Raw genomic sequence first — 14,512 nt, forward strand, 5'->3', positions numbered from 1 at the left:
GCAAAAGCAATTCTTTTGATTTGGCTTTCTCGTGTAGTTTTACCGACTTTGACTCAAAATGTGACTTTTTTTTCTTCGTTTTCTTTTTTTTAGATGTTCAGGATTAACGCAACCCAGTTTTTTTTTTTTTATTATTATTTTATTATTTTATTATTTTCTTCCAGCGAAACGTTTAGAAAATTGCAAGCTTCAAAAATATCTTCTATATTAAGAATTGTACTGCGATCATGTGATCGTTTGGTCAAATCCACGCAGGATGCACAAGCATAAAGAGTGTTTATGAATAGTTTATGAATCGCTTCTGCGTACGTTTATGTTTGATACTCTATGAGTTTCCTTGAACAAATATGGAGGATCAGAAACATCAAATTATTTACGAGGTTTCTAACTTTGTATTCGTGGTTATTATTTTTACCTTCCAATCTCTCTCCCTCCCTCCCTCCCTCTCTCTCTCTCTCTCTCTCTCTCTCTCTCTCTCTCTCTCTCTCTCTCTCTCTCTCTCTCTCTCTTTATGAAAATTACACTGGCTGGATGTATTTTTTTCTAGTTAATAAAATGCCTACACTGTTCAGAGAAAGGCAATATCAAAAAGAATGTTGAAATTTATCCGTACAAAAATAAGTCCAAATTTATTGACGATGGACAACGGATTCAGATAAATAGTTGAATATGCAATCACTGCTAATTAACAGTCTCCCGTTGACCTTGAAAAGAACTCCTAGTGAGTGCATTTTTTAACAAGATCAAAAATATTTCTAGTATGTATTTAAAAAAAAAAAAAACACTCACCGGGAGTATTTTTACTTGATAAAAATTCACTTTTGGGGAGTATTTTTGCTTCTTAAAAAAATGCACTCACTGAGAGTATTTTTGCTATTTATAAATAGTAAATCTCCTATATGTGTTTTTTTTTTTTGTTTGTTTGTTTTTTACACTCAAAAAGTTCAAGGGCTACGAAGATGGCAGTGGTACCATTAAAACGAGTGACCTTTGTTTTACAACATGTATTTTTCTACACAGTCACCACCATGCCAGGAACTCATTTACGCATCTCTGCTTCTAATGCACATCCATGGCAGAAGTTGTATTCTTAGAGTCTCACATCGTCAATATCTATAAAAGAGACATGAAACTTTCAGCATAACGACGCAACTTGCAATCCCCTCCGATCCATTCGAGCGGAATAAAAATAGATAGGAGACATTACTTCTGGAACACCCTTTGTATTTTCAAATTTTCCCATGCATTCTTTGATGCGTTTTCTCTCTCTCTCTCTCTCTCTCTCTCTCTCTCTCTCTCTCTCTCTCTCTCTCTCTCTCTCTCTATCACACACACACACACACACTAGCCTCCTCCTTTTCCTCTTTCTTCTAGCAGCAGTTTTCTTTTATCTCTTAATTTTCTCTTTCTCTCTCTCTCTCTATCTCTCTCTCCCTCTTGTTCTTTTCCATTCTCATCCCCTATCTCTCTTCCTTCTATACACCCTAACCTCCGCCCACCCCTCTCTTACTCACATAATCTAATTAACTTTCCTCATTTCCTCCTCTCACATTACAAAACCTCTTACTCACCTCCCTCTCTAAAAAAAACAAAAAAAAAACAGAGTAAAGAACCCCCAAATTCAGTCTCCACACCACCCCCTCCCCGCATTTGTTTATTAACCATTAGTTTCTGTTTGCCTTTCACACAGGTAAAATAATCAAAAACCTAATCAATACCTGAACATTTTCACCTGTGCGTATTTCTACACCAAATCCACCTTCTGCAATGTCTATGAATAGAACGCATTATAATCTTATTTTTCTCCACCAACCGACGATAATTTCAGAATGCATATTTTTCCCCCTTATATATGCGCGCACGTGCGAAAGTTATTCAGAAAATATTATTTATTTTGGCAAACTCTCTGATTTTAACGCTTGTTTTCATATCGGAAAATAGCACATCTAATGAATCAACAATTTGTTTTCTGGATCAGTACAACATGGCGGATATGATCGTTACTGTGAACACCCAAAGTCATTAAAAACGGGTTAATTATTATCCACTCTTTCCAGGCGCGTTTAGAGCCTACCGGCAGATCTTTTTTCGGTGCTGGAAGAGCCTCGTTGTTGTCATCTTCGACAAACCCATTCCACTGATGCAGGCGGGAGGATGCTGGTGTTGTTCGCCGGACGCCTGTGATGGCGACAAAGCTCTTGCGGGATGGTAGTCGCTGCGGCATCTCTTGATGTACAAATAAGGGATGTCGCTTGTCGTTGCTCTGTTTGTCATGATCTGTTTATACTATCGCTTCTTCACAAATCTGCTACAGAAGGATTCCACACCAAAACACGGGGCAACCTGCATAAGTGAGGTTAGCTACGCGAGCCTCGATGTTCCTGCGGTGCCGACATGCAGACCATCGCACACATCCTCAAAGACTGCCCAAGACTGAGCAAGGCATGCTCTGAGGCGGACCTGGGAGATGCCACAGACGAGATGGAGCCAAAACGCTATGATAATGATCAATAAAAGAAGGAAAAGATCCCTTCGTGCATTTTTAAATATTGGACTTGAAAGTTGCCATGTTGTAGTCAGCTGCGAAGCAGCCCTGCGGTATAGAGTTTAACAGGTGGGAATGTTCTAAGAAAAGAAACTTTGTTCATGGAATTTCTGTTTGGTTTTAGGCACAGATGGAGAGAAGGAGAAATTTTCAGTTGTTGTGACTAAACGAGTGTTTATTGTGCTTGGGAGGATTGTATCATCCCAGAACTGATACTTTGCTATTTATTTTTCATTATTATTACTAACAAACATAGCTGCTTGTATAGATCGTTGAGCTTTTAAACTAACGTATTTCAGGTGAAAATATTATGCACTTACGTGGCATGTCGAAATTAGTATGAATCTCAAAATTTACGATAAATAATTTAGTAGAAAATGTGCTAAGACGTATCTTTAACATCCACAATAACGTTCTGAGATTTTGTGTTTAAAAATGGCAGACATTTAATTTAATTCAAGTCTAAGGAAAAAAAAAGTCGGTTTGTCATATTGAATTGGTCGCACAATTCTTCCGCATTAAAACATACGATAAAACTTGATGAATTCTATTTTTACTTTTAGCTATTTTTCTACTGGATTATTGTTCGTAATTTTTTGGAATTTATACTAATTTCGATATGACACGTAAGTATGTAATAATGTTTTCACCTGAAAAGCGTTGGTTTAAAAAACCACTAATCTACACAAGGACCTAAATACATACTCCACTTATGATCGCATAACTTAGTATATTTAACGTAAATGTTGGGTTTTCTAATGAACAGCTGAGTGTGTGATTGTGAAAAGCTTATTGGAGGAAGTAATGCCTGGGAAGATGGTCTCATGACAACAGATGAGATACTACACTTACTCTCCAAGAAGGAAGTAATGCCTTTTTTTGTTGTTGTTGTTTTTTTTTACAGGGGAATCGCCGCTTATCAAGGCCCGAAGGTCACTCGAGGATAAAGGTTAATGAGTGTCAGGTGGTTGGTGAGAAAACGCCGGAATGATCTGTTGCGTTAGAAATTGGGTAGAATTTGAATATTTAAAACGATGGTTCAACGAGAACTTGTTTACATTGGACTTGAAAGTTACCATGTTGTAGTCAGCTGCGAAGCAGCCCTGCGGTACAGAATTTAACAGGTGGGCAGTTCTAAGAAAAGAAACTTTGTTCATAGAATTTCTGTTTGGTTTTAGGCACAGATGGAGAGAAAGAGAAATTTTCAGTTGTTGTAACTAACGAGTGTTTATTATTCCTGCGAGGATTGCATCATCCCAGAACTGATACTACACTATATTATGCTATGCCTCTCAAAATTAGCATGTAAAGATAGTGCATTAGTCTGAAATATTATAATAAACGTTAAAAGATAATAATAGTATAGTTTCGGCTTCAATTATAGAAATAATGTTTTAGCCTTCGGACAGACAAATACTAAATCTCCATTCGAAATAGATTTTTTATCAAAATCCTCGTGGTTTTCTAGCAGTTATATCTGTTATGATGGTAGGTGACGTGTCCCGGCTTTATATGTTGGATTACTCATGTGTTCATTATGCTGTATAAACTAGAAGTTCAAACATGTAATAGATAAGAAACAGTTTATTCACTTGCGTTTACAAGAAATTAATTACAAAAAGTGCATACGTATTCGTGAAGTGTTTGTCAATGTGCGTCTGTGGTCATATCGCGATCTGGAAAATGTGCCCTCTGATATCCAGAGGTGATTGATAAGCTATAATGGGGCAAGGGAAACAATCCAGTCCGTTGCTAAGGTTACTGCAAAATTATAGATTTATTCTACTAGTCCTGAAAGTATCCGACTCCTGATGCAATCTTTTACGTATGTTAGACTAGCCTAGGTGCCCGGTATTGCCCGGGTGTTTGGAGGTATGTGTTGAGCAAAAAAAAAAAAATGGTAGTAGGCAGGCAGGCTCGAACTCGTACCGCAAAGGAGGAAAAGAACGTGAAAAAGAAAACGTGACGTCTTTGCCGTTGGATCTATCAAAAATCTGGAAGTGGCGAAGGTTTAAATTAAGGCTAGTCAATCAAAAAAGAGGGGATGACTTTCGAAAATATCGGCGAAAAAGGCAGCCTCTCCCTGTAGAAAAGTTGAGGGTAAAGGAATTAATGTTTTTAGCCATTTTTTCAATATTTGTCGTCCGAAGGGTCGAGCTTCAAAACGATACCAATCTTGTGAAAGTCTGTCGATTCTGTCGAAAGGTTTAGGCAAACATACATACATACATACATACATACATACATACATACATACATACATACATACGTACATTTAAATAGACAGGTGAGATTTATCTAAGATGGAATACTCCTGCCACATCTTGAGAGGTGTAGCATATAGCACTCTTTCCTGCCTTGACAGAGTACAAAATTTACTTTGAAATCTAGCGAGGGACAATCTATTTTCTTTCTAACAATCAGTTTCGCATTGCTAGTCTCTTTCTACTCTATCATTATTTCCATGAAAGGTGCTCCGATTTTTTTTAACCCTTCTTGTTAGACATTTCCAGCAAGAACTCGAACAGTTAGACTTTTGGAATTCCTTTCCTGCTACCCGCCCCCCCCCACTGTACTGATATGCAGAAGCTTAAATATAACATAAAACAACATCTTGTTAATCTTTCTTAGGCATGATCCCAAATAGTAGTCCCTTACGTCCAAGTGTCGAGATGCCTACGTGTGAGTAAAAACAAAAAATTGTTTTTAAACCATATCGAAAAAGTACTTGTTCTTTCTTTCATGTGCTTAGCATCAGGTAAAGTTTCCATGAACAGACTATCAGATCAGGCTGTCTGAAGATATTGGCTTGCTGAGATAAAATGCACCTTACATTGATGTATTTTTGTTTCGTTTTGTTTTTCTATTGCCTTTTGTAAAACTTAATTATGTTCTGCAAAACCAAAAACAAAAACAACAGCCCCCACCCTTTTTTCTTTTATCTTCTCCCACCCCACTTCCCGACTGGTTTCATAACTCAAAATGTATCAAACATTAATACTATCACCCCCTTTCCCTCTTCCATAGCAAAACTCACGCATGTTCTGCAGGGCATGGAACAAAAACGACAAAATCCACTACAGGACAATCAAACCAAACACTACAAACTAGTGATTGAAGATGCAAAGAGCTTGAAGAATAAAAAGCCTTTCACAAAATGACTAAACCAAATCCCATGAATAAATATTTGATTATATAAAGAACTTGAAGCATAAAACCATTTTCCAGAACTACTGGATTTGGCATTAAATAACCCGAAAAGGGTTGATATGCCGTAAAACAAAACGACCAAATCATGAACAGAACTTTTTTTTTAGTACTACTTAACTGTTGAAACACATTACCACCGAACTGCTTCCCTGATATTGGTCATCTTCAAATCCAATATCTACGAATTCTTGTCATAAACCACTCCATAAAATAATAAAACGCTGTTTATATTATGGTGTTTCTCGTTTTCCGCCTGGCAATCATTTCCATTTCATTAACATTTATTTTAGAGTGACAGTTCACCTTAATAAATGGTAACTTAATAATGTTTTATCTATATAAATAAAATGTTAGATGTATGTATGTGTGTGTAAATATTTAACCGATAAACTCTACTGGTCATAGATCACTGAAATTAACAGAAATTTTAGTTTATACACACACGTACACACACACGTACACACACACACGTACACACACACACACACGGCCCTGTCGGTGAGGCATTAGAATATGCCGACTGCCCCCCTGCAGAGGGTAAAAGTCCCTCAATGGGGGTCCTGGATATGACCTTAAACTATATCCAGTGGTGAGGCCCCAGTTTGTGGGCTTTGGGGAGTGTGGAGCCACCCTTTAATTACCATTGCTCCCAGGTCCACTCTGACCCGGAGTGGTAGTACCTGTTAGGGTCCCAACTATGGGTTAAATAGAAACTGACGTGAAAACAACAAATATATTCTATTAAAAAAATTTTCTTCAAAATCTTTGGATTCAGCATTAAATAACCCGAAAAGGGTTGATATGCCGTAAAACAAAAACAACCAACCAACACACACACACACACACACACACACACACACACACATATATATATATATATATATATATATATATATATATTTACTATTATATATTACTATTATAACATGACCTTTGGATATGTTTCTGTGAGTTCATTCCCAATGGACTCGAAAACTGCTGGGCCGATTTTTATGAAATTTCACTCAAAGGTACATTATTTATATGGCAGTGTCCTTAGATATATTTTACATTGGAATGTCTTCGATAAGTATTGATGATCGAAATAATCCGATAAAAGAAGGAACAGGCGATTTTGACCAAAGTTAACAGCTAACACAGTCTAACATCACAAGTGAATTTGAAACGTTTTACTACCGCACAAGACGAAAGGCTTAACATATAAAATCAACAGTACGTTTTTTGATATGACAAGTACGTGTTCGAAATGACTGTTTATTTAAAGCACAATTTCACCATGATACTCGACTTTTTCATTTTAATCTTAAAATCAAGCCATTATCACCGCACAAACAGAAAGGCCATACTTATAAAATCTACAGTAGGTTCTTTGGTATGACAGGAGTGCGATCGAAATGAATGTTTCTGTTTCGAGCACAATTGGAGCATGATACTTGACTTTCGTATTTTAAACTTAAATGCAAGCCATTATATATAAAAAATAATTTTATAAAATCAACAGTAGGTTCTCTACGGTGCAATGTAGACTACAATGTATTGTAAAGTAAGTCACTGCAGTGAGGCATGTGAAGCTTCCTCCCGGTGCACCATGAAGAGTCCTTAACTAGAGCAGGCAATTAATCGATTTGATTGAAAAACTAGAAATTTCGATGATTTCGATGACAACAGAAATATGGGAGTGTAAAACATTCATTGACCATCCTTCAATCCTGGGCAACTTCGGGTTTCTCTCCTAATATATATATATATATATATATATATATATATATATATATATATATATATATATATATATATATATATATATTCAGAATGTGAGAGATATAATTATTTCCACAGTTAAACAACATTACAGCTCACAAGAGTTTCGGATCCCGAGTTCGGATGTGTTCAACTGATGAGCCCAGATTAGGGCGAAACTCTTGGATTTCCGGTTTGTTGGCTGTCATTGCTTTTGTGAGCTGCGACATTGTTTGGTTGTGGAAATATATATATATATATATATATATATATATATATATATATGTGTACACACACACACATATACATATATCTATATATATATATACACACACACATACATATACATATATATACATATATACACATATATATACATATACATACACACACATATATACATATTAATATATACATATATATGTATACACACACATACATATATATACACATACATACATACATACATGCATATATATATATAGAGAGAGAGAGAGAGAAGAGAAAGAGAGAGACAGATGTGCAATGGTTTTAAAATTTACTATGATGTATTTATTCCAAATGTTCCACTGTTATCTACTTGATTATGTATGCTGCATAATGGGTGAAGAACGGGGGGAAGGTTCAGAAAAAATTTGTAATTTTTTTTTTTTTTTTTCCACCGACAAAAATATCTTTGCAGCTTTTTCATAATTTCTGAAAATGGCAACATTTTGTCGCAATGATAATAATCTCGACAGAGCGGCGAATCTCCCAGAATAGTTGGAACGGCTAAAAGATTCGGGATTTATCTTGAGGTTCGTTTGCTTAGTTTTGTTAGCCATTTTATTTTTCTTTGAAAGAGTCGGCAGCAGAGGATGGGTAGATTTGTTCCGCCTTTCCTAGCGCCCATCTGTGCTTAGCTCTTCCATCGGCCAAGAACAAAGGAATAAATAGGGCGAAGGAACGAAAAGCATAAACCAAATAACAACGGAATCAAATAGAAATAATGGTCGACGTGTTTAGCAACAGTCATTCATCCATCGATCCTTACATCTTTGGGTAATTGGCCACTCTTCCGTGTACTTAACATTCTCACTTTCAGTGCATAAAAGAAAAGAAAGACAAAAGAGGCTCTTGCGCAAACGACACACATACGTGCATGACGATTTTAACATTTATTGAAAATCTCAAAAGATATGCAAGAATATAAACAATAATCACTTATTTGATATGTGCGTGTGTATGTATATAGATAGATGCATGTATATGTATATAGATATATATATATATGTGTATATATGTACATATAGATAGATATATGCATATATACGTATGCGCATATATATGCATACACATATATGCATATATGTATGCATATAGATATGCACATATATATATACATATGTATATATATATGTGCATATATACATATGTATATATATGTGCATATATACAGAGATAGATATGTGCATATGTACTGTATATATAGATAGATAGATAGATATGTCCATATATATGTATATAGACATGTGCCTATATATGCATATAGATATGTGCATATATATGTACTAGCATGGATACCCGGCGTTACCCAGGTGAACATGAAATTTTGTTTGGAAAGAGCTTCTATACTAAGGTTATTGAGCAACTCCAAGAAAAGAACGAAGGAAGTAGGTGACAACCTGGACCCCCCCTAAAAAAAAAACAATAAATCAAAACAACTTTAGTTTCAATAAAAAAAATAGCAGCGAGTACCTGTGCGACCGCAAAAAAAAATAGCCGCATAAGCAGGCTCGAACCTGAAACGCGAAAGAGAAAAAGGAGAAAAAAAGGGTCAGCAGCAAACGCTTTTGCCAATCGTACTACGACGACTTATTACATCATGACCCTGACAAAATAACGTTTGTAAATATAAACGCGCACGTGACTCGTCGTTAAAAGCGAACCTCATTGCAAGAAATTGTCCAGATGACCACCACAGAATTCATCTTTTTTTTTAAATTCTCAGATATTATGCGCCCGACGAATTGCTCTTTCAAATGGTACCGGTTTCGAGCCAGTCTGATACGGCTGACGAAAGTTTTTAGCAGATATAGGAACTCACATACAAATCCACAAACTGACGTTTTAGAAAGACAACGAGGGAAATAATTATAAACCACTTTCTAAAAAAAGTCGATGTCGGTAATGATTATTCAAATTAAATTAAATATATTATCAATATAAATCAACTTTAAATAACAATCTTGAATAGAACACTTGAAACAATTCTCTTCTTATAAACAGTAACTATCATACAGCTATTTAGAAAAATCGAATTTCCTTAATGTAATATGTAAATGAGGTTATATCTTAATCGTGTATTTTGCAAGAATCATACTATATGTATAGAAATAGACGGAATGGTAAAGTAATGTACCGTTTGTATATATTAATCAAATTATGAACAAATAAACAAACAGACAGGAATACGAATTTATATATATATATATATATATATATATATATATATATATATATATATATATATATATATATAGATATATGCATATATATGTATATAGATATATGGGCATAGATATATGTGCATAGATATTTGCATATATACGTATATGTATATAGGTATATGCATATATGTGTAGATATATGCATATATGTGTATATATGCATATAGATATTTGTATATAGATGTATGCATACGTATCTGTGTGTATACATGTACGTATATATATATGTATCTCTACTATTATGTAAAAATCACTTCGTGTGTGTGTTTGTTTGTTTGTTTACAAATTTCACACAAAAGTGATTCATGTCAGGTAGTGATCTTCGATAGGTTTGTACTGAAATCCATCCGATATATATATATCGAAAATCGAAAAAATCCAATCCTAAAAAGTTTTTTCTCATAGATAAAAAGGAAGATTTTTACATGAGAATTTTATACATTACACTGGTAAGGGAGATAATAAAATCTTAGCAAATCATTTCTTTAAAAAAAAAAACAGTATTATTGACATCTGCATATATAGCTCAATGGTAGAGCATTCGACAACAGATCGAATGGTCCCCTGTTCAAGCCTGGGTGTACCTTACCATTTTATCTTTATTTTATCTTATTAATGAATTCAATTTACGATAAAAGAAGTACTATTTCAAATTGCCGCAAATCATTTCTCCGCTGCATATTTTAAAACTAAAGATTAATCAGAAGTGACGTTTCCAGGGCATTTATCGTCAAACCCAAATATTAGCCGACATGATATTGTAAACAAACGCAGGTGGAATTTGATGAAGGGCATAATCATTATTATTTTTATTTCCTTTCCTTTTTTTTTTTTTTTGCGAAGTTGTCTGCCAGGAGGCAAATTATTCCTTGTAATATATAATATTCAATAGAGGATTGATTCTATAATAATACATATACAATCTGCATAAATTAAAATATCATGCTTAAGCGTATTGTACGATCGGGCAACGCCGGGCGTCCAACTAGTATGCATATATATATATATATATATATATATATATATATATATATATATATATATATATATATATATATATATATATTGTTTTAACAAAAACCAAGGCTTCAAAGAATGGGTTGATAGCAACAAATAGTGTATTTCATCATTAGTTACGATTGTTTCAAGTCTCTTCGGACAAATCCAAACATCACACCATTTGTTGCTATCAACCCATTCTTTGAAGTCTTGGTTTTTGTTAAAACAATATATGAATGTTCAATTACGAAATATGATAATTTTGTAGCTTACAGTTTAAGTCATCTCATTTTGACTTAAAACCTATTGATATATGAACGATTACCGAAATGTATAAACCCAGTAAAATTCGGAATATTACAAATAAGACTATATATATATATATATATATATATATATATATATATATATATATATATATATATATATATATATATATATATATATATATATATATATATATATATAATGTGTGTGTGTGTGTGTGTGTGTGTGTGTGTATTAGGAGGTATATTTAGTAAAAAAACAGGGAAAAAGTGCTCAACAATTTAGTAGAGCTAAATGTGTTTTTATTATTTCAACCTCGGATCTTTTTTATTTATTTTTTTATTTATTTTTTTAATTTTTATTTTTATTTACTTATTTATTTATTTATTTATTTTTTTTTTTTTTGCTTAAATCAGTAGATTGTTTCTATCGACAGGACAATAAGATTACCCTGCCGATTTCTTCAAATCATTCAAATCAAAAATAAAAGATTCTTAAAAATTACAAATGAGCATTAAAAACTAACATTTTAAGTGCTGGATAGAGAGGGGAGGGGGTGAAAGGGAAGAAAAGGAAAGGGAAAGAGAGGGAGAGGGGTGGGGGAGAAATATAGATTATATGTAGGAGCTAGAGTTAAAGGTTAAAGAAAGAGAAGGTTGCTTGTTAAGAGTGGAAGAAAAGAAACGGAAAATATTCCGGGGTTAGAAAGGGAAGCTGAAAGAGAGAAATAACGAAAAGTAGTCATGGTTTACTTCTAGGGAAAAATATGCTTATGCCAGCTTGTCCTGACAAACCCATGTACAAAAGACCTTAGACACTCGAGGATTTTGTCTACTAGGTATTCAAGTTTCTCTCCATGTATAAATGTGTATGTGTATACATATATGCTTCATACATATATATGTTTACATACATATATGCCTACATACATGTGTGAATATGTATATGTTTATGTGTGTGTATATATATATATATATATATATATATATATATATATATATATATATATATATAGTCATTCATATACAGTACTGTTTCGCTGTTTCACAGCTCATCAGTGCGGATAGACATTAAGCCGGGATCGAAACCCGATCGCCCAAACGACAGTACGGCTGCTGCTATGCGGACTGAATTAACGATGTTTTGACATCATCCAAAATACCTAAGCTCAATGTGTTTACACAAAGAGCATCGCTTCATACGCTAATGGTAATTTGTATATCACTTCCCAAATGCTCAACCTAAGATAGGGAGCATTATATATACTAGGAGGCCGCCCGATGTTTTCCGGTCGTAAAATAAGCTTAAATATATTTTGATTTAAAAAAAAAAAAAAAAATCATTAAAAATTTACATGCGGGGTTTAAACCTACAAACCACGTTATGACAAAAAAAATGTACATTTTTAAGTCTTATAAAATTCTTTGCCGTTAATGAAAAAAAATTTTTTTAATTTTATGCAGAGTTTGAACTTACAGACCACGTAATGCAAAAAAAAAATAAATAAAAAATAAACACGCTATCAACTTACCCACAGTAGAATTTTCACTGCCCGTTGTTCTATCATTGTTGCTAAGCGACGACATGGAAAAAATGTTTTTTCAGATGATAGATAAATTAAAATAACAGTTTCGATTATTGGTAATTATTGGGGGGTATTCTGAGAAAAAAATTAACTAAAACCACTCCCAGACTTATACAGTAGATTTCTTTAAATTTTAAAGAAAATCTGTTCAGCCGTTTCGGAGTCTATAAGGAACGAACTCACACACACACATACACAAGGTTGCATTTATATAATTGTATAGATATAGATACATTTATGCATAAATACTTGTGTGTATATATATATATATACATATGCATATATAAATGTGTGTATATAGATATATGTATATATATATATGCGTGTGTGTGTATGTATAATTTGTGTGTGTGTCTATCAATTTTGTGTATGTGTGTACATATGTTTACATGCATATATACATATGTTTACATACATGTGCGCATATGTATGTGTGTATATATATATGTATATACATACATGCATTCATGCATGTGTGTATATATATGTATATGCTTATGCGTGTATATATATGCATATATGCATACATACATGTGAATATATATACATATATGCATACATGTGTGTGTGTGTGTGTGTGTGTGTGTGTGTGTGTGTGTGTGTGTGTGTGTGCAATTTATGTGCGTCTGTCTATCAATTTTATCTAGGTCTAAATCAAGCTGAAACGAACGCCATGAACACTATATTCTAATGAGACATTCTCCATCCCCAAGTCGGAACTCGATTAAAAAGCTGTCAAAAATATAATAGAATTCGTTTTGGAACTTTGTTTTTCCATAAATTTTATGAAAAGGCCCAGGAGTTTTAAACATGGATATTAACTTGAGACAAATTTGTGTATTTTCGGTCATGAAAGCAATTATAAATTTTTGAAATCTTGCCACATTCTCTAATTTTGAAACAAAATTAGATTGTCTCCCGTTTCAAAATTCCGATTTAAAAAAATGTGTCAACGGCAAATAAAATGATTATTTAGTTGATTAGAAGTTTTCGTTGAAGCGTTGAAAATGTTAATGGAACGAAGATTAGATGTGAGTGAAAATAATATTCAAAACGGAATTTCCAGGCTGAGGCTAGGGTAACGAGAAATCGGAAAGTTTCTTTAGAAGTCAAAGAGTAGAATTAAAGCAACGTGTTCTGGATGTTGCGTCACACCCAAGAAGTCTGGATGGGCACGTAGCAGATAAGTGACACAATAAAGTAATAAAATATCAGCATGTTGAATAGAAAAATAAAATTATATAACGATTATACAATGTCGCCGGTGTAGCCTTTGCTACAGCTGAAGGCAACTTGACAAAAACTTTTATTGAGTTGTTGCTTCTTATAACTTCACAAGTTGCCGGTGAATGTCTGGCATCCGGTAGGATGTCCCATCCCTAGCTTGAAGAAACTTATAAGAAAATTGAAAAAATATATATATATGTAACAAATTATTGCTTATGCCTGAGAGTATCCTGTACCTCTACAAAGCCACCATTCGCCCATGTGTGGAGTATTGTTGCCACATTTGGGCTGGTGCATCTGTTACTAGTCTCTCCCTCTTAGACATGGTTCAAAAGAGAGTCGTCCACCTAATAGGTCCCGCACTGTAAGCTAGGCTTCAACCTCTGTCTCATCGATGAAGTGTTTCATCCCTCTGCCTTTTTTTACAATTATTTTAATGGTAGGTGCTCT

This window comes from Euprymna scolopes, chromosome 22 (assembly GCF_053919585.1).
Source record: "Euprymna scolopes isolate OS-2025 chromosome 22, ASM5391958v1, whole genome shotgun sequence".
Taxonomy (NCBI): domain Eukaryota; kingdom Metazoa; phylum Mollusca; class Cephalopoda; order Sepiida; family Sepiolidae; genus Euprymna; species Euprymna scolopes.